General features: G+C 40.7%; 2 non-coding genes across 2 annotated transcripts; both read right to left on the bottom strand.

The window, feature by feature from the left end:
- Positions 1–2344: 2344 nt before the first annotated feature.
- LOC119469095 lies at positions 2345–2516 on the bottom strand. Its single transcript, XR_005197916.1, has one exon. It is a non-coding gene; the product is annotated as a U1 spliceosomal RNA (small nuclear RNA).
- Positions 2517–5794: 3278 nt separating this feature from the next.
- LOC119469094 lies at positions 5795–5913 on the bottom strand. The gene has a single exon (XR_005197915.1). It is a non-coding gene; the product is annotated as a 5S ribosomal RNA (ribosomal RNA).
- Positions 5914–19289: the final 13376 nt, after the last annotated feature.

The raw sequence follows: 19289 nt of genomic DNA, 5'->3' as shown, positions 1-19289 counted from the left end.
CTGTGACAGCGTGTGTCTGCCCCTGGTGGCCCAGTGGCGCTATCTGTGACAGCGTGTGTCTGCGCCTGGTGGCCCAGTGGCGCTATCTGTGACAGCGTGTGTCTGCGCCTGGTGGCCCAGTGGCGCTATCTGTGACAGCGTGTGTCTACGCCTGGTGGCCGAGTGGTGCTATCTCTGACAGTGTTGGGTGAACATAGGTGGTCACCTCAGCAAAGTGTGAGTCACTCAGCACCTCAAGTCACCGAAGAGCATCTGACAGGCCCAGGCCCTCCTAGCCACACAGCCCAGTCTTGATTCCTCACTACATCAGCTAAGTCTTGATTTAAGCAAAAGGATACACAGTGGGGAGCCCTACTATTATTCCAAATACCATTACTCACTATAGGCTTTAGAACAAAGGAAACAGAGACAAATTAAACAAAAGAAACAAAATACCTAGTAAGGACATTTCTGTCAGTGGTTGGTGGTTAATGACAGAGTGACCTGGATAAGGACTACTTATTGCTAAAGGCATGCTCCAATGCAGAGAGCAGGGAAAGTGAAAGAAAATTCAACACACAAAACCAACATTCCTCTTTCTTGCCTGTGACAGCAAGCCAAAATGTCAACACCAGCTCCTGAACTTGACTTTCTATATAAACGAGCAGCATTAGCATTTCTCTAGAGGAAAGGATAGAAAGTAGTTCATAATGAGGTAAGATTTGGAATTAGAAACACAAACTGGTGTGCTTCAACAAAGCCGGATTATTCAGTGCAAACAATATACCAGCTGCCAGCTAAGTGAAAAGACAACCAAGTCTCCAGCGCCGAGGGGCCCGGCACGGTGGGCATTACACAGCAAGTTACTGTGCATCAGTTCTCCTGTGTGTCCAGAGAAGGGACAGCTTAGCCTTGACACCAACAGGTCTGCACACAGATACCTCAAAGTAACCTGAAAGTCTATTCATGTCCTTAGCCCACTTTTTGATGGGATTGTTTGTTTCTTGCTAATTAGTTTGATTTCACTGTAGATTCTGGATATTAGTCCTTTGTCAGAGGTACAGATTGTGAAGGTTTTCTACCACTCGGTGAGTTGTCTTTACTCTGTTCTTTTGCCATGCAAAAGCTCTTCAGTTTAATTAAGTCCCAGCTCTTTACCTTTGTTTTTTTTAATTGCTTTTGCTTTTGGGTTCTTGTTTATGAAATCCTTGCCTAAGCCAATGTCTAGAAGGGTTTTTCCAAAGTTATCTTCTAGAATTTTTATAGTTTAGGCTTAAAGTCTTAGATTTAATTTTTGTAGTCTTAGATTTAAGACCTTGATGCATCTTGAGTACCACTTGCTCCCCAATAACCAATGAAAAAAAATTAAAAATACAAAAACACAAAATAAAATTCACTTAGCACGCAATTGCACTATGTCTGAACTTCTTTGAAAAATGAATGCCTTTCGACTATTAAAATTAATTTTTAACTATATATCCAAAAATTGAATATTATTAATAAAGATTCATTGAACTTAGTAGTTGCAGTTCCAGAGAAAGAGTGTCAGGTGTGCAGCTCTTAGAATATAAGCTACTAAGATGCAGGGACTCTGTCTGTGCGAATCACTTTGCTCAACACCGAAAGCATGTCAATGAGAAGTGAAATACTCACAAATACTTTTTTGATGAAGACGACAAGGACTCAGGGCCCTTGATTGGAAAAGATGGATATCCAAGGTGAACCAGGTATCTTAGAGAAGAAATTCGGAGCACCTCTTACCAAATGTTGGGAAGAGCAGAAGCAAAGCCAGACCTCAAGCTAACGCCAGCATCCAAAAAGGGGCCAGGACTCCCTGTCTCTAGGTCTTTCATTCCCACTTTCTTGGTGTCTTGGCTTCATCTCCAAACTGAAATCCTTTTCTTCCCTAGAGCAGGAAATATGACTCCAGTAGTTCTCCGCTAGCATCGTGCTAAGCTGAAACGTAAAACTCTCCTCTCCTACTTAGTTCTATGTGTGGTCCAACAGAATCAGCTGCCTACTCGAATCAGTCCTGTGCCGGGGTGTGGCGTTCTGATTACCCACGCTGGGCCATGGATTTCCTCTTTTTTCCTACCCTTAACGTGGGAGGCAGAGACTGATGAGTTGGGTGAGGAAAGAGCAGTGGTTCCTGCAAAGGAAAGGAAAATGCACTGGAGTCCAGAAACGGGGAGAAGCAATGAATATTAAAAGAAGTAGAGTGATGTTAGGGGAAAAATAGCAAAACTAGGATGGATTCCCACATGTCTCCGCAGGAGCACTAGAGATTCCCATGTGTGAATACACACGAACACTTTTTATAGATGTAATTTCTCTTTGTGTGAAACTGCATACCCAATTGAATTCATACCTGAATGCATACTGCAGTCACCCACTACCACAAATGTTGCAGCTGAGTTTTCCACATTTGGGGCAATTACAGGGATCAGCACCTGTAATGGATCCAGAGAGTAATGGCTAAGCCTCGTACTGGGAAAACTGCCTTTAAGATCATGGTATCTGCCCTTCCAGGTAAGTATGAAACTGGATATTTCTAAGGCACATTGAAACAAACCTCCTTTTTAGCAACAAGTTATGGGTGTTTTGAAAAGCCACGATTGCAAAACACATAGAAATAGAAGATAAACTACAGTAAACATGGATTGAAATGCATAGTTGTGCTTCCAAGAGAATAAGAGAAATACCCAGGGGAAAATGACAAAGCAGAAAACCTGAATGATCAATGAATACAAAAACAATGACTGCTCTGGAAACATTTGCAAATCTCAAGAATCTAGAGGCTTGAATTTGAAGGCTGTGCAGCATAGCAGAAGACAAGGCTTTAGGTCACTGCAAGTAGATACCTCTGCATAAATTCAGAACTCATTAATCAAAAATTAAAAGCTTCTAACAAAAGTAAAGAGATTTTAAAAAAAGACATTTGTTCATCTCGTTTATTGCAGCATTATTCACAATAGCCAAGAGGTAAAAGCAACCTAAATATCTGTCAACAGATGAATGGATTTTAAAATGTTGTATATACACAATAAATTATTATTCAGCCTTAAAAAAGAAGGAAATCCTGTCATACGTCATAACATAGATCAACCTTGGGGATATTATACAAAGTGAAATAAACCAGTCACAAAAATACAAACACAGTATGGCATGAGTTTTCCTATATGAGATTTTTAAAGTAGTCAAACTCTTAGAAACAGGAACAGAAAATAATTGGTGCCAGGAACTAATGGAGGGGGAAAGGAGGAGTTGTTCAATGGGTACAAAGTTTTATACGTGAATCCCAAACTCTAATCCTACTCAAGCTGGCATAGAGGATAGAAACAAAGATAAGATTATAGATTTATGAGCAATAAAGAGTAGTGCAAACCAAACATTCTATACCTAGCCAAACTGTCAGTCATATATGGAGACAAAAAGAGAAAAAGAGTCACAAACATGCAGGACCATAGGACTTATCATTTGTTCAACCTTACTGAAAAATTATTCTCCAAATGAAAATAAATGTGGCCAGACACAGTGGCTCACACCTGTAAACCCTTTGGGAGACCCACATAGCTGGATCGCTTGAGGCCGAGAGTTCAAGACCAGCCTGGGAAACATGGTGAAACCCAGTCTCTGCTAAAAACACAAAGATTGCTTGGGCTGTGGTGGTGCATGCCTGTAATCCCAGCTGAGGCAGGAGAATCATTTGAACCTGGGAGGCAGAGGTTGCAGTGAGCACGCCACTGCACTCCAGCCTGACTGACAGAAGGAAACTATGTCTCCAAAAAAAAAAGAAACCAACCAAATAAAAAAATACATTTTACACTGGCAAAGATCAAATTATTTGTGATTATAATATTCATTATTTATTGAGTATATAATCTCTACCAGTGGTTTCACTAGATAATTTATAAATGTCATTTCTGTTTATCTTTCAACAGACCTCTAAATTAGATATTCTATCCACTTTATGGATAAGAAACCTAAGAGAATTGACTAACCCACTTTTAGATTTCTCCTCTATGAAGTTGATAAATAGCTCATTTAGAGGCTTTGTAATTTGCAAAATATTATACTGCTAGAATTGGAAATTGATCCTGGTACTTTTTGATCTTTTGAATTAAAGTTCATGCTGAAGTGTGTTGGGTTGACAGGTATTCTTAAATCTAGCATTGGGCATAAGCAAACTGGCATCTTTTTCTACTGGAGTAAAGGAGCCAGACCACCAAAATAATCAGTTCTTTAAACCTCCTTTCTGATGACTCACATCCTCAAAACTTTATCAGCTCTTAACATGATATCATGTACACAGGAAAAATACAATGTACATTTTTTAAAAAAATTGAGTGGATTTTAAGAGGTATATAGCAGTCACAGATGACATCCAAATTGTTTCATTCCACGCGTGGAGATTTCCATCTTCCACCACCACTACCTCCACCTTCCTGCTCTTCATTCCCCCTTACTTTGCTGATCTACTTACTGCTTTTCTCTCTTCCAATTCAGACTCACAGTGACAGGATAGGACAGAAAGAGGTAGAAATCACAAGGTTTGCATCAGCTGGAGAATGGGGTCTACGCAAACCTTTTAACCACTTTTTCTCAGGGGTAGACTTGATCCTCAGATGCAGATTTTTTGTGCTGGACCTATTTTGGTTCCTCTTCAGTCATGCTTGCTCCTAAGCATCACCTGCTCTGACTTGTAAACATTGTTCTAACATCCCCTAACACCAAGGAGTTAACTGAAGCTCTGAGAGGCCTGAAGGTCGGTCATGAAACTTCACATTATTTGACTTTAAACAAATCTTGAAAGATTCATCCCCCTCAACATGGCACCTGTGTGCATGCAGAAGCACTTCCTCACACCACTACAAAAGCAGCAGCAGAAATCGAGGGATTCCCCTCCTTTCTCTGGGCTCCAGGTCTGAATTGCCAGGCCTGCTTTGTCAGCAGTAATGTTGTGCTATGTAAGAATGATGGCTGGGTGGGGCTGGACTTTGCTATGGCACATAAGGGATGAAAGTGAGAGGTATTTCTTAATTAAAAGTATACATCCTTTATGCTTCAAAGGTTGGACTCACATTTCTCAATTCCATTTTTGCACAAAAATCTCACAGTGTCATTAATGGATTTGTGCAGTGCATTGATAGTGTCATAACCTATCAACTCTAACCTGATTAAACATGTACTTGCCATTTAAAAAATGAGAAAACTGGCATACATGCTTCAGCAAAGTATCTGCCACACCTGCAGTGTGTATGGAGCTGGTTTAGTTAGAGACATAATGTCTTTTGCATAGTATAAACAAAGTTGCATTTCATCTGAGCATCTCATTTGATAGATTTCCTGAGACTTATTTGCTACTGTTCTTTCCTTTGTGACTGTCTTTACAGAATTAATATTTTTATTACTATTAGAGAATTAATTATAGTTTAGCACCAAATTGAAACTGCAATCTTATTCCATCACATTTTGAAGTCAGTGTTGCTTACAGCTCCTTTTGAAGATAATTAGGCCTCACAGAAGGAGTCAAGATCTCCATTTCCTGAACACGCAGAAAGCAGAAATTACAATACTGTGACTGACCCTGGCTGTGTCTGAGGTGACTGTGTTGGTAATCAGTTGATTAGCACCAAGTTCTTAGGTGGCCAGTTGCACAGAACATCACCTACGTTACTAAATAAAAAGTGACTTGGGGTCTATAGGGTGATGTGGAGGGTTGATGGCAGTGCTGTGGGAACAAGACTTGGATCACGGAGAGAAAGTCTATATCAAGCAATGTAGTGATATATTTTATTTTATTTTTATTTTTTAAAGCCTACAGCACCCGGTGTTCCCAGGAGGTCTCCCATCCAAGTACTAACCAGGCCCGAGCCTGCTTAGCTTCCGAGATCAGACGAGATCGGGCGTGTGCAGGGCGGTGTGGCCGTGGACGGTGGTGACATATTTTCAATCATACAATTTCTATAACAGGTCAACTGCAATTCACACACAGTTAACCCAACCGTAAAGTGAGTACTGGGTAAAAGCAGTCATATCTTTATTCCGAACCATCTAAATTCACTTATTTTTATAAATATGTTATTTCATCCTATCAAAAAAATTCTACTCTGATTCCATAAAACAACTCCTGCACTGCTTTGTAGGTAAAACTATCAATTTGCATAATCACTTCATTTGAAGTTATGAAACTGCTAAGCCTGCAAAACTGATTAAGCTGCTTTTTACTAAATTCTAATCATTAAGTGTAACAATATTTTTCGTTCAAAAAAGGTACCAGTTTCCTGGAAGTATTCTTCATGGCTTTATTTCCTCTGCTAATTGATCCTGGTCATTTAATTTAATAGCTTTTATAAAGTTAAAATTATAAGAGTTTAATTGACTTTTGCTTAGCTTCCAATTATGTCTAATTTGTTTCTATTCAGTCTCATTAAATCCAGTTATGGTTGGACTAATAGTAATTGCTCCCAATAGTTAATTTACTTTAAAATAAGGACTCTGTCTTCTGTTATCTTCAAGGAATTTTTCACAGGGCTAGGTTAGGCTTCTTAATCCTATTAATACAAATGGCGTCCTACGTGTATGAATCAGTTTACCTTTAGTACAAAGGCCATCCCATGTCACCTAGCAAAGCCAGCACGTCTCTAGAGGCGGTACAGCCGCTGCGGAGGTGGCCCCCAGTAGCATCATTAATATCTATTGTAACTGGCAGGCAATCACTTAGTTTCACATTTAATTACCCGAGTCATACAAATGTGTAAAAAAATACGGAGTTTTAATTCAATGGGGTAAAGGATAATATGAGTAATATTCACAAATAACATTTGGAAGAGGTAGAATTTTCCCAGAAATGATGCATTCCTGGAGCAAGCTTATTTTGTGTTTGGTTTATTAAGTATCTATTTCCATTTTGACAAACCACTGGAAAAGCCCCGCTTCACAAGGACTATCCATGTGAGCCATCATACAAAAGAACACCCGCCACACAAAATCAAAACAAAAGTGGTCCAGGCTTCACATTAAAGATTCATTACCGAGTTTTCTTAACAGAGATAAAGAAAACGAGGTTACTTTTATATTATGAAAAACAGAGAGAAAGAAGAAATGGGACAAAAAGTGCTAGGAAACAACAGTGGAAAACAAGCTGAGGGAAAAAATGAATGCGATTATGTTTTTTTGGTATTAATTTCCTATCCTAAAATCCGAAAATACTGAAAAGAACAAAGCACATTTTTTGAGACACATAGAACATAAAACAAATTATTGTTAAAGATAATTTTGCAGTGCTAACAAAAATATCTGTGACTTGTTTCTTCCCATTAAAAATAAGATTTTGTACAATTGCGTTTACATAAATGATTGAAATAAAATTGTAAAGACAGAGAACAGACTACGCGTGCTCAGAGAAGGAGCGAAGGAAAAGGTGTCAGAGTGGTCACAAAGACAGCAAAATGGAGCCTGGTGGGGAGGCTACAGTTCTGTGTCTTGATTGTAGAGGCGGCAGCTACGTAGATCTACATGTAGATCACATGTAGATCAACGTGTGCATAGAATGCACACACACACACACACAAATGCATACAGAACTGTTGAGATCTGAGTACGCTCTTCGAATTGTACGTATGTCAGTTTCCAGGTTTGATAACGCGCTATAGCTACACCAGATGTCACCACTGGGAGAATTGGCAAAGAGCAACTAAGGCATCCCTGTACCTTCTGCAACGTCCTGCGAGCCTGTAATTATTTCAAAAGAAGCTTGAAAGTCAAGTATAGCAAGACCTAAATCCATCACTTTAAAGAAGAAACAATGAAAGATTAGTGACATTGCTGAAGAACATCAAATATTCAGTAATCCACATGAGAGGTAGATTCTGTCCACTCACAGCACAGCTGGCATTTAGCCTTTTTCTGATGTACCCTGTAGGGCTTGAGTGCCCTTGGATTGCCAATGTCTATAATGTTGATTTGTTACTAACTTTGTACTGAACCCAAAAAATGCAAAATAATTGAATAGTCATTTATATAACAACTAGTGTTTTTACTTATAAAGAGACAATAGTGGTAACAAATTTAAATATTTGGAGTAAAGGATGGGATCTTGGCAAGATAATAATGGCAAAATATAAAACAGAAAAAATAAAGGAATCAGAAACATAAGTAGTTCAGTATCATGAAAAAATTCTGGATGTGAGAAGCAAGAGAACAGAGATTCTATTGTGTTTCGGCTTCAAACCTGCTGTATCACCTTAAATAATATGTGCCCTTTCCCTGTATCTGTTTTCTTTTCTACAAAATAAAGTGAACTGGATCATCTTCAAGGTCCCCCAAATATTCACATTCTTTGACTCTACATGGACTTCAGTTGAATTCCTAATTTCAATTTGGATAATACTTGTGTGCTGCACCACAAGAGGTATGCCTAAACACTCACGTTGGTCCTAGTAAATAATTAAATCTAGCATTTGGCAGCTGGAAACCATTGAAATCTTTGAAGTATTCCTGAAGCTTATTCTATCAGTGTATCAAGATAAAATTCTAAACCTGATAAAGTCTATTAACAACTATCAGTGCTGTGTTATCTCCGAAGACCTTGTAAGGATAATGATAAGAAGTGGATCAAGTAAAACAGCCTGAATTTACTCCCAAGAGCCACTAAAATGATTAACTATTCCATCCACGAAAATACACTATGTGAAACTATCTAAACTTGCAGTTTCTGAGCTGACATTATTCCAATTCTTTATGGGAGTATTAATTGCGTTTTCATTTGGCTAAGCATCATGAATAATGGCAGACTTACAATTTACTGCCACTTCTTTATATGCCAGTTTAAACTTGTGATCATAACAATGTCAACTTCAATATTCCCACCAAAAGCAATTTTGGAAAAGTACCCCTTATGCAACACGAAGCTAAAGATCTAGGATTTCATAAATAATCAAAAGCTGAAAGGTAGCACCAGTAATCTCTGTTAGTTGTGCAAAAAGACATCAAGTTTAGTATCAACTTAATAAAAAAAAGGTAGCCCTTAACCAGCAACTGAACTTCAAAGTCATCACATTGCTTGCAACTGAAATATGAACCGATTCACAAATACAGACGATGGTCACATGAACATCCCTGCTAAACTCTACGTGACCTCACCAAGAGAGTAACCAGGGCGGAGGGCAGAGATGATAGCTGTCTCTGTATCTCCATCAGGCCAGGGAGCAGGATCATGCCCGCATGGCTCCTTCCCATCTGTTTTGACCATCCAGGCAGACCTGAAGTGAAACAAAATGAAAGCACCAACCGTTTCCTTGGCTGTATTTTTCTTAGTTTCTTACAGAGAAACACCTAGTCACACTGCCACTGACTGCATTCCGAACCGGAATTTTGCATTCTCATGCTATGGGTTACAAGAGGCAAACAGCAACGTAGATCCATCACGATCACCGGATTCAATGCACGAAAGGCGCTTGTATGGATGGCTGATCAGAACCATAACATGATTTGGGGGCATCAGAAGCCCTACTTGACTCTCATTTTCTAACATTTTCACAGGATGCTGGCTGAGCTCCAGCTCACTTCAGGCACAACTGGATAGGCTACAGCTAGGCCAATCCATAAACTCACCGGCAGCCCAGAGGTGGCCTGACACCAAAGGTTCTGCACAAGCAGGAACAAAATGAGCTGATAACTCCATTTGCATTCTGTTTGTATCCCATATGTTATTTCCACAGAGCGGTAAGAGTTTCTGCTGTACTGCGCACACGTATTGCTCACTTTCTTTGCTGCCGTGATCTGATGGCTTTAAAAGGGGCTTTCCCCTCCTTGTTTGGCACTTCTTTCTCCTGCTGGCATGTGAGAAGGACGGGTTTGCTTCTCCTTCCACTATAACTGTAAGTGTCCTGAGTCTTCCCCAGCCATGCAGAACTGTGAGTAAATTAAAACTCTCTTCTTTATAAATTATCCAGTCTCGGGTATTTCTTCATAGCAGCATGAGAATGGACTAACACAAAGACTGAAAAAAATTAACCCCAAAGGAGAAAAGAACACATGGAAAGAGTAGCAAAGAACCAAAAACTGGAAAACAGTAAAATAGCAGGCTTAATGCTAACCAGGTTGTTAATTACATTAAATGCAAATGGACTAAACACTGTATTTTTAAAAAAGAAATTTTCATATTCGATAAAAATTCAAGAACTTATAAAATGCAATCTACAAGAAATTCACTTTAGATATAAGGCGGATATAGAATAAAAACAAAAAAATTAAAATAGACTTACAATATAAAAACTAATACAAAAAATGAAATGCTATTATCAGATGAAGTAGACTTGGGATAAAATATGTTATTAGCAATAAAAAGAGATACTCCATAATGACAAAGAGTAAATTTACCAAGAACATATAACAATCATAAATATGTACAAATCTAATAATACAACTTCAAGATGTATGCAGCAAAAACTACCAAAACTTAGAGAAGAAATAGACAGATGTCAACACTTCTCTTTTGAAAATTGATAGAAGTAGCCTTTAAGTCAGTAAGGATAATGAATCTTCATAATGCTATGAAATCTTGACCTAGTTGACAGCATATTACACATTTGCTTTCATTTGTATGTGGTGGATTCACCAAGATGGGCCACATAACTCTATTTACTGCTATTTAAATCTCAATAAATTTAGTACTATTGGTGTCGTGAAGTTAATTTTCTGATTGGAATAAAAAATTAATAACAACTTATTTTAATTTGCTAAATATTTGGAAATTAAGCAACACATTTCTAAATAATCTATGAGTCAGAGAAAAACATAAGTAAAGCTTGCAAATAGTTTATATATGTGCTGCAAAAAGCCCAGAAAAAAGTCCTTGCTTGTCCTTGTTCAGCCTAGGCTTCTGTTAGTCACAGGCTTGGCACACAGTCGACTCCTCACCAATGTCTGCGCAGCTGAGCTAAAGCACTGTCAGGGACACCATGCTGTGACCTAAAGAGAGGAACGCATGATTGGAGGGGTCCCTATATTCTACCCACCCAGCCAACATCCACGCATTTGGGTCACTTATATGTCGGCTCTCAAAATTCATAAAACCAGTATTTTCATTATGTCTTGGGTTAAATCAAAAGAAGCTATGTGTTGCAATGATATTTCATGGAAAGACTTTAATATGGGTGACATGGTCTGGCTGTGTCCCCACCCAAATCTCATCTCAAATTCCCATGTGTTGGTGGGAGGCAGCCGGCGGGGGGTAACTGAATCATGGGGCAGGTCTTTCCTGCGCTGCTGTCATGATCGTGAGTCTCATGAGAGCTGATGGTTATTGTAAGGGGGAGTTTTCCGGCACAAGCTCCTCCTCGCCTTCCAACGTGATTGTGAGGCTTCCCGAGGCACGCGGAACTGTAAGTTCAATTAAACCTTTTTCTTTTGTAAAGTGCCCGGTCTTGGGCAGGTCTTTATCAGCAGCAGGAAAACAGACTAATACAATGGTATCTCCAGAATTTGAGTCCATAAAGGCCAAGAGATTTTCCCATCGTCTTAAGGAGGAGGTGGAACCCCCACAACCACCCCCTAGTTATTTGTAAAGTAAACATGAGGATTCTTCTTTTGGTTACAAAGTAGAGATTAAAGAAATTTGCTTCAATACCTTTAATGCTATGTGACTTTGGGGTAGCTATAAATTTTCTCTGTGCCCTAGTTTCTTATCTTCAAATTAAAGTATTGGACTATATCATCTCAAACTCCACCTGAAAAATGCTATTCAAGGATATTTTACTTTCATTTCTGTTAAGTGTCAGTCTACTAAAGGAATATTTATTGTTGCTCTTAAATATCTCCTTAGCTGATAGAGCCTTCTCAAAATGCTGACAGGGTATCAATGAGTTTGGCAAATACGCACGTATAGTCAGGGATTTTAAATTTACTCCCCACTGACTCTGCATAGACTTTATGGTTCTTACCAAGTCTAGTCATTGTTTCATATGCATTTTTTCACAACTACTCTGACAACCATTTGAGTACACAGCTGTGTCCTGAACGCCTCGACTGTCCTCTTTAATGCACAGAAAGTCCTGTCACCACTGGAAGGGCTTAATATTAAGTAATAAATGGAATAGGATTAAAAATAACTTTTCCAAAACATATGGCAAATTATTTCCCATTCAACTCCACATTCCTTTCAACAAATATATTAAACAATATTAAATACTGGGCATCTAAAAGGTATTTAGTGCACTGTCAGTTTTCACTGTAAAAAAGGTGAAAAAAGTGTGGCATTAAAATTAGGTCTGAATATTTTGAGTATATCTTGGGTTAAATGAAGACTACATGTTGCAATGATATCTGATGAGAAAACTTAAAAGAAAATGATTACGTTAACATAATTACTTTAAGAGTTCATGCGCTGTGCAGGCTCTTCTAATCAAGATAAAAAGAGAAGGTTGAAAACGACTTATTTTCTGGTGATTCAAGAAAACAGACTATTGAAGATCAACCTGAGGAGAACTCACTTAAATGTAAAACCATGCAAGCTTTATGTTTTTGATCATAATGACAGTTCTTTATGTTTACTTTCAAGAAGAAACGTGTTGCTTTTTTCATTGTTGTTATTGTTGTTTTGATTTTTTTTTCTTTTCTTTCTCCTTTTATGTTTCTGTCTTTGTTTGAATCTCCCAGGCAAGCAGGCAAGTGACCCGTCACCAGGAGGCTGGGCCCCATGCAGCAGACACCCACAAAGCTCAGCAAAGGCGCTTGGCATAGGAAAGGGTATCCGCTCATTGGGCTGTTGTCTAAGGAACTGAATTCTCTCACATAACCTGTAAATCACCTTGACAGCTTTGTTTTCACCAATCTCACATTCTGTAAACAAATTCACCACCTTTGTGCTAAGTAATTTTCTCCATCTGTTTACATAAGACTTTTTGTCTAATTTTATTCCTGCAGAGCTGCTTAAAAAAGATAATCTATAGCAGCCTCTGCTTCAAACAAAATATAAAGTTTTTTTTTTCTACAAAAAGGGGGACCCTTAATTTTATGGTTGGGGTCCACACGTGAAATTGTTCTTATAAAGCAAAATAAAAGTATAAAAACTGTCTAGTTGGGTGATTTTTATTAATGAGAATATTTTAACTTGAAGTCTTCAAAGTGCTTTCAGATTTTTCATCTCATTTGACTTCTGTAATCATATTGAGAACTGAGTATTAATATCCCAGTTTCATAGATGTAAAAATGGGGACAGAAAGAGGTTATTAGTAACTTGCTGAAGTTTGTTTAATTTGCAAGTGAGGGGCAACCAATCAGATCTTCTCTGTTCAGAAGCTCAGTGTGAAGTGGCCCCTAGAATCCAAAGAAACTCAACAATGTACATTGAAAATCAATGTAGCCTGCAACCTCAGTGCCCTGGGGGGCCAACGTGGTAGGATCTCTTGAGGCCAGGAGTTTGAGACCAGCCTGGATAACATAGCAAGACCCCATCTCTACAAACAACAAAATTAGCTGCAGGTGGTGGTTCATACCTGTGGTTACCGCTACTCAGGGGGCTTAGGCAGGAAGGTTGCTTAATCCCAGGAGTTTGAGGCTGCAATGAGCTACGACTGCACAAATGCACTGTTGGCTGGGCAGCAGAGACCCTGCCTCTATTTCTTTTAATCAATACGATCAGGGCTGCCCACCCTAGCACATTAAATCTCACCCATGGCCTGTGTCCATCGCTAACCTTGGGACTGTCTCTTCATCCACTTCATCTGTTTTTTCTTCCCTCAGACTTCCGAGCAAAATGGAAGGAAATGACATAACAGCGTAAGTATTCTCCATGTTCTGGCTCACACTCACTCCGTAAGTACTTATTGAGCATCCGCTATGTCAGGTGCAACCGATGTAGCTTGAACAAGACGCAAAATTCTTACACCTCTGCAAGAGTAATATTTGATCCTCATTTCTCTACCATTTATAATATTTTGTCTTTTATCAGAAAACTTTCGAATTCTCTCTGAAATATAGTTGAAAAAAAGATGTAAGTTGAGACTGAGATCATACACAGTAATCATGGTGAATATCTGTCTGAATTTCGTTTTTCTTTTTGCTTGGAGGGAAGGGGTAGTTCCTGTCTTGCTTCTTTTCTTTCTAACAGTGGCATGATTTAAGTTCCTTTGCTCATCGTGTTGGTGTCTTGAAGCTAGATCCAGAAACCTGCCTTCCACTGGAATCAAAACGGCTTTTCCTCATCAGCTCCGGTGCAGCTGTCGGGCAGGCATGTGACCAGCTGGTGGCTGTCAGTCATCCTCCCTCCAGGCTTGGACTGTGGATCCATGATGAGAGGACAGCAGAGGTGTATGATGTTTGTCACGGTAACAGTGCTGAGTGAGCCTTCCTGCCCAGAGATCAGGGCAGGGTTCCTTGCTCCCTGAGTCCCTCCGATTTCTATTTGCAAGACTAGCTTCTCAGCTTCCAGTTTATTCTCTGAGCCTGGCTCTCATCGCTACCACCAATACTTTTTGGGAAACTCCCCTTTTCTTTCATGTTATTTTCAAATAGTTGCAACAAAAGAGCGCTAAGTGACACTATCCAAACTCAGCTGGGCCCTGCTGTTCCCAGCGTTCCCCATGAGGAAGAACACACTGAGCCTGGAGAAGGAGGGGTCGGAGCTCCCTGAGCCAGCTCTGGACGCTCAGAGGCTCCTGTGCAGTAAGCACCCAGTAAACACTGGTGAAGGGAACAGGGTGGAGAGGAGGGGGAGAAGAAAGGGCAGAGGAACAAAGGAAAAGAAGGAAAGGAGGGCGGGAGGGAGGGAGGAAGACAGGGAGGGAAAACGTAGGCTGGCGGGAGGAGGAAGGGAGAGAACATGCAGGAGAAAGGAGGGAGGAAAAGGAGGGAAAAGGGGTAGACGCGGGCATGGGAATAAATCCCATGTGACCGATTCTGGCAAAAAATGCTAAGTAAAAAGAAATCACTGGAGAACCACCCCTTTGTTTAGGTACATGCTATCTCTTAAAAGAATACGGAAATTATAGTTTATATATTTTACATGAAAATTAGGATCTGAAGGATATGCAGAGAAAGACATGAAAATACAAAATTAGGCGCCTAAAGTCAGAAAAGCTGGTAAATATTAATGAAGCAAAATAGCAGGCAGAGACTGGGAGGGGAGCGTGACTTAGAACATAGGCCTGAATAAAAGAATTAAAAGTGATTTTAAAATTAGCTGAAGGACCAAGGGTGGAAATCTACAGGATTCCTGCTTTTTTTCTGTCTATACCACTTTGGCAAATATAGTGCATGAAAGAGGTAAGGAGGATTGAGAAAGCATGTTGATCTTTCTACTTAAATGAAATTTTATCCAAAACCAAAAACAAAAGCAAGAGTGAGATACAGAACTTTTTCTGTGGGTTTCCTACCGCGGACATCTCCCGATAGACACTTTATGTGTTCTTTGATTATTTGGCTGGTTGAATTTCTATTACTTAAAACAATTTTCTCTCTCTTCTTGCTATTTGCTAACTGAGGTTTTCATTACAGAGGCCCTCTATCCCCCGGGCACCAATTTGCGATTAACTCGACAGGGTGTTTTAGAGATGCTGCTTTGAGCACGCATCGGTCATGTAACCCGGGGCCTCTTGTTTGCTCATGTGTTTTCATTTTGCAGTTTAGAAACTTTACATGTCCAGCCACTACCAAGCAGAAACATGAATAAGCAATTATCTGTTAAATGGATATTTCACAGATGCAAGTTATCCAACACTTTTATTAACTCTTAGAGCGGCATGTTATTCAGTTTCCACACCAAGTGAATATTCAGCAGGAAATGCAGCCCCTATGCACACACAATTGTTGTGTAAAACTAAAGGGAAAAATGAAAATGTCTCTCCAGCCAAACAAACCCCTTTTTGCATTTTTTACATATTATGAAATATAAATCTAAAGCAACTTTTAGGCTGTTTACAGAGAACAAAAAGTTACTTTTAAATCTAGGACATAAAATGAATGATTAGAGGTAAATCTAGTTGGCTTAACCAAAATAACTGCTAGAGCAATTACATATGATTAGCGTCCAAATAAAATCCATAGCCTACTCTATATAGGAAAGTAATATAAATGTGAGATAGGAAAATATCAGTTCTATCTTATGTCTTCTCAATAACACATTTAAACCCTTTAACTTTCTTATCATTTCAAATACAAGCCAAAATACAAAGAAAAATTTTGCGAATCATGATGATATGACTGAATTTTAAATCTTGATTCCAAAAGCCACTCTCCTATTCTGGATGGAAAAATAACAAAGCCATGTTCTGTCTCTTGCCACAGAGCACTTAGGCCACATTCATTCAGGTGTTTTGCCAGCCCTGAGCACAGCACAAGGTATCAGGGGGCAATGGGTGGACAGTCTCTGGACGGCTCATTCCAGCACAAAGTCACGCAAAGCAAAATGCCGGCACAGCCAAGTCCCTTTTCGGCATCTTCCTGGCTTTGTGCGATCTTATTCCTTATTTAATTTCTCCATCCTCTTCCCTTGCGTCTGCCTCTAGTACCGCTGTAATTCACAGGGGCCTTTCTCAGGCCAGCAGGCACGTGGGAGCCTCACCTGGCCTGGGCCAGCAGCAGGTGAAGCAGGAGGAGGTAGGATCAGGAGCAGGGCCCAGGTCACAGCAGTAACCAGAGGTGTCAGGGCAAAGCCTGAAGTTTAAACTCTGAAGATGAGACTTCTGACCACATAGACAGAAAACTAGTACCTACCTAAACCCTATGTACAGGGTGTACTAGAGCCACCAAGCCACAGCTAGGCGCCAGGACCTCTTCGCTGGGTGCTGTCCTCACCACGTCACCCCACGCCAGGTTCAGCGCATATATAGGAACGTAATATAAATATGAGATAGGAAAATACCAGTTCTCTCTAATGTCTTCGCAAAGTCACATTTAAACCCTTTAACTTTCTTATCATTTCAAACACAAGCCAAAATTCGAGGAAAAACTTCCACCTCTTCCCTTTGCCTTTGTCCTATTCCACCGTCACTCCTGCTTCCTTCCCCAAGACCGACCATGTGCGTCTCAACTGAAAACCAAAAACCTCTCCTCTGAGCCCTGCCTCAGCCTCTTCACCCGTGGTCCTCCCACAGGGGCAATGCCCTCCCCACCCCGCCAGGGGACATTCAGCAACGTCTGGAGACATTGAGCTGGGCACAGCTAGGGGAGGGGTTGCCACTGGCAGGCAGGGGTCGAGGGGTGCCGCCAAACACCCCAGGAGGCACAGGATGGCCTTCGCTCCCCACGACGAAGAACCGTGCGCCCCAAGCGGCCACAGTGCTGGGGGAGCCACGCTGCTTTGCACGCCCCTTGCCAAACTGCCCAGCTGGACTCTGGGTGTTGTCTACACTCAGGGGTCTCCACGGCTCTCCCTTCCTGCTCTGCTGCACACCCAATTCTACAGAAAAACACAGAAGGTACTTTGGTTCTCTCCCCTCTTCTTTGCTTTTTCACAAAGATAATCCTCTCAGCAAGACTCTGTTCTTGGTGTGACATCAGGGAGAAGGCAGACGTCACTTACCACCACGGAAATTCAACTAGCAGCTCTCCACAGGCAAGCATGCCACCGTGCATGTCCCAGAACTCAGGACTACAGCTGAGACACACTCCTGGCCAGGGCTAAGAAGAGCTGTTTCAACGGTAAAAAGAGGAGCCAGAGGTGTTGGCTGCCCATGCCTCCCCAGCCTGGCACAGCCCCACATGCAGAGGTTCCTCTGGGTCTGCCTTTGCACAGTGAGAAAGTGAGCTGCAGGCAGAAGTGCTGCTTCCGCACCCTCTGGGGCCCTCTGCAGGAGCTCACTCCTGTCCTGTGCCATGGGAAGCACGGGGGGTGCTCACAGGGTCAGTTAGGAACAGAAATACGTGGGGCTCACAGCAAGCAGGCACAGATCCGGCCTGGCCCACAGAGGTGCCACATGGGAGAAAGTAGCCAGAGGCCTCACCCCCAGGAAGCAGGGCCCACAGGTGCTCCAGGCTCTGTCCCCAGCCTGCTTCCAGGCCCTTCACGACAGCAGACTCTCGCAGATCAGGCTCAGGGGGGCCTACCTCAGCACAGGAAAGGCGTCCTCGCCACGCCCGCAGCGAATGTCATTGTCAATGGTGGAAAGTTGAAAGGGTTTATCCTAGGATCAGGGAAAAGGATGCCACCTTCACCACTCCTATTTAACAGAGCACTGGAGGTCCTAGCCAGCAGAAGAAACCAAAGCCATTCTAATTGAGGAAAGAAGTGAAATGTCTCTACTTGCAGAAGAATTGATCTTTTATACAGAACGCCCTAATGGCCCCGCCAAAAAACTGTTAGGACCTATAAACAGATTAAGGTTTCAGGATATAAAATCGATACACAAAAATCAGTAGCGTTCTATACACTAATAACAAATATTTAACAAGTAAATTTTAAAAGATCCCATTTACAGTAGCAACAAAATAAATACTTAAGTATTAATTTAACCCAGGAGGTAAAAGACCTGTATACCGAAAAACTATAAAACACCAATCAAAAAAAATGATGAGAATACAAATAAATAGATATATTTTCCTTGTTTATGGATGGAAGAAATAATATTGTGAAAATGTACATGCTACCCAATATGTTCTATATAGTCAATGTAGCCCTTATCAAATATTCAATGTCATTTTCCACAGAAATAGAAAACACAACCCTTAAATTCATATGGAACTACAAAAGATGTTAAATAGCCAAAATAATGTTGAAGAAAAAGAACAGCTGGAGGCATCACACTCTGTTCTTCTTTAAACTCTTTTAGCAACTGTAATTAGTACATCCTAGAACTGACATAAAAAAAAAGACATGTCAATCAATGGAACAGGATGGAACACCCAGAAATAAACCCACACATTTAGGGTCAACTAATTTTTTACAAAGGTGCCGAGAACACACAGTGGGCAAAGGAGAGTCTCTTCAACAAATGATGCTGGAATAACTCGATATCCACATGCAAAACAAGGAAATTAGACCCTTATGCCAGACATAAAAATCCACTTAAAATGGATAAAAGATTTGGCCAGGCATGGTGGCTCTTGCTTGTAATCTCGGCACTTTGGGAGGGTGAGGCGGGTGGATCACCTGAGGTCAGGAGTTTGAGACCAGCCTGGGCAACATGGTGAAACCCCGTCTCTACTAAAAATACAAAACTTAGCTGGGCGTGGTGGCACATGCCTGTAATCCCAGCTACTTGGGAGACTGAGGCACCAGAATCACTTGAACCCGGGAGGCAGAAGCTGCAGTGAGCCGCGATCACACCACTGCACTCCAGCCTGGGTGACAGAGCAAGACCTTGTCTCAA

This window comes from Cebus imitator, unplaced genomic scaffold (genome assembly GCF_001604975.1).
Source record: "Cebus imitator isolate Cc_AM_T3 unplaced genomic scaffold, Cebus_imitator-1.0 Scaffold571, whole genome shotgun sequence".
Taxonomy (NCBI): domain Eukaryota; kingdom Metazoa; phylum Chordata; class Mammalia; order Primates; family Cebidae; genus Cebus; species Cebus imitator.
This window is presented reverse-complemented; position numbering and strand designations above follow the sequence as displayed.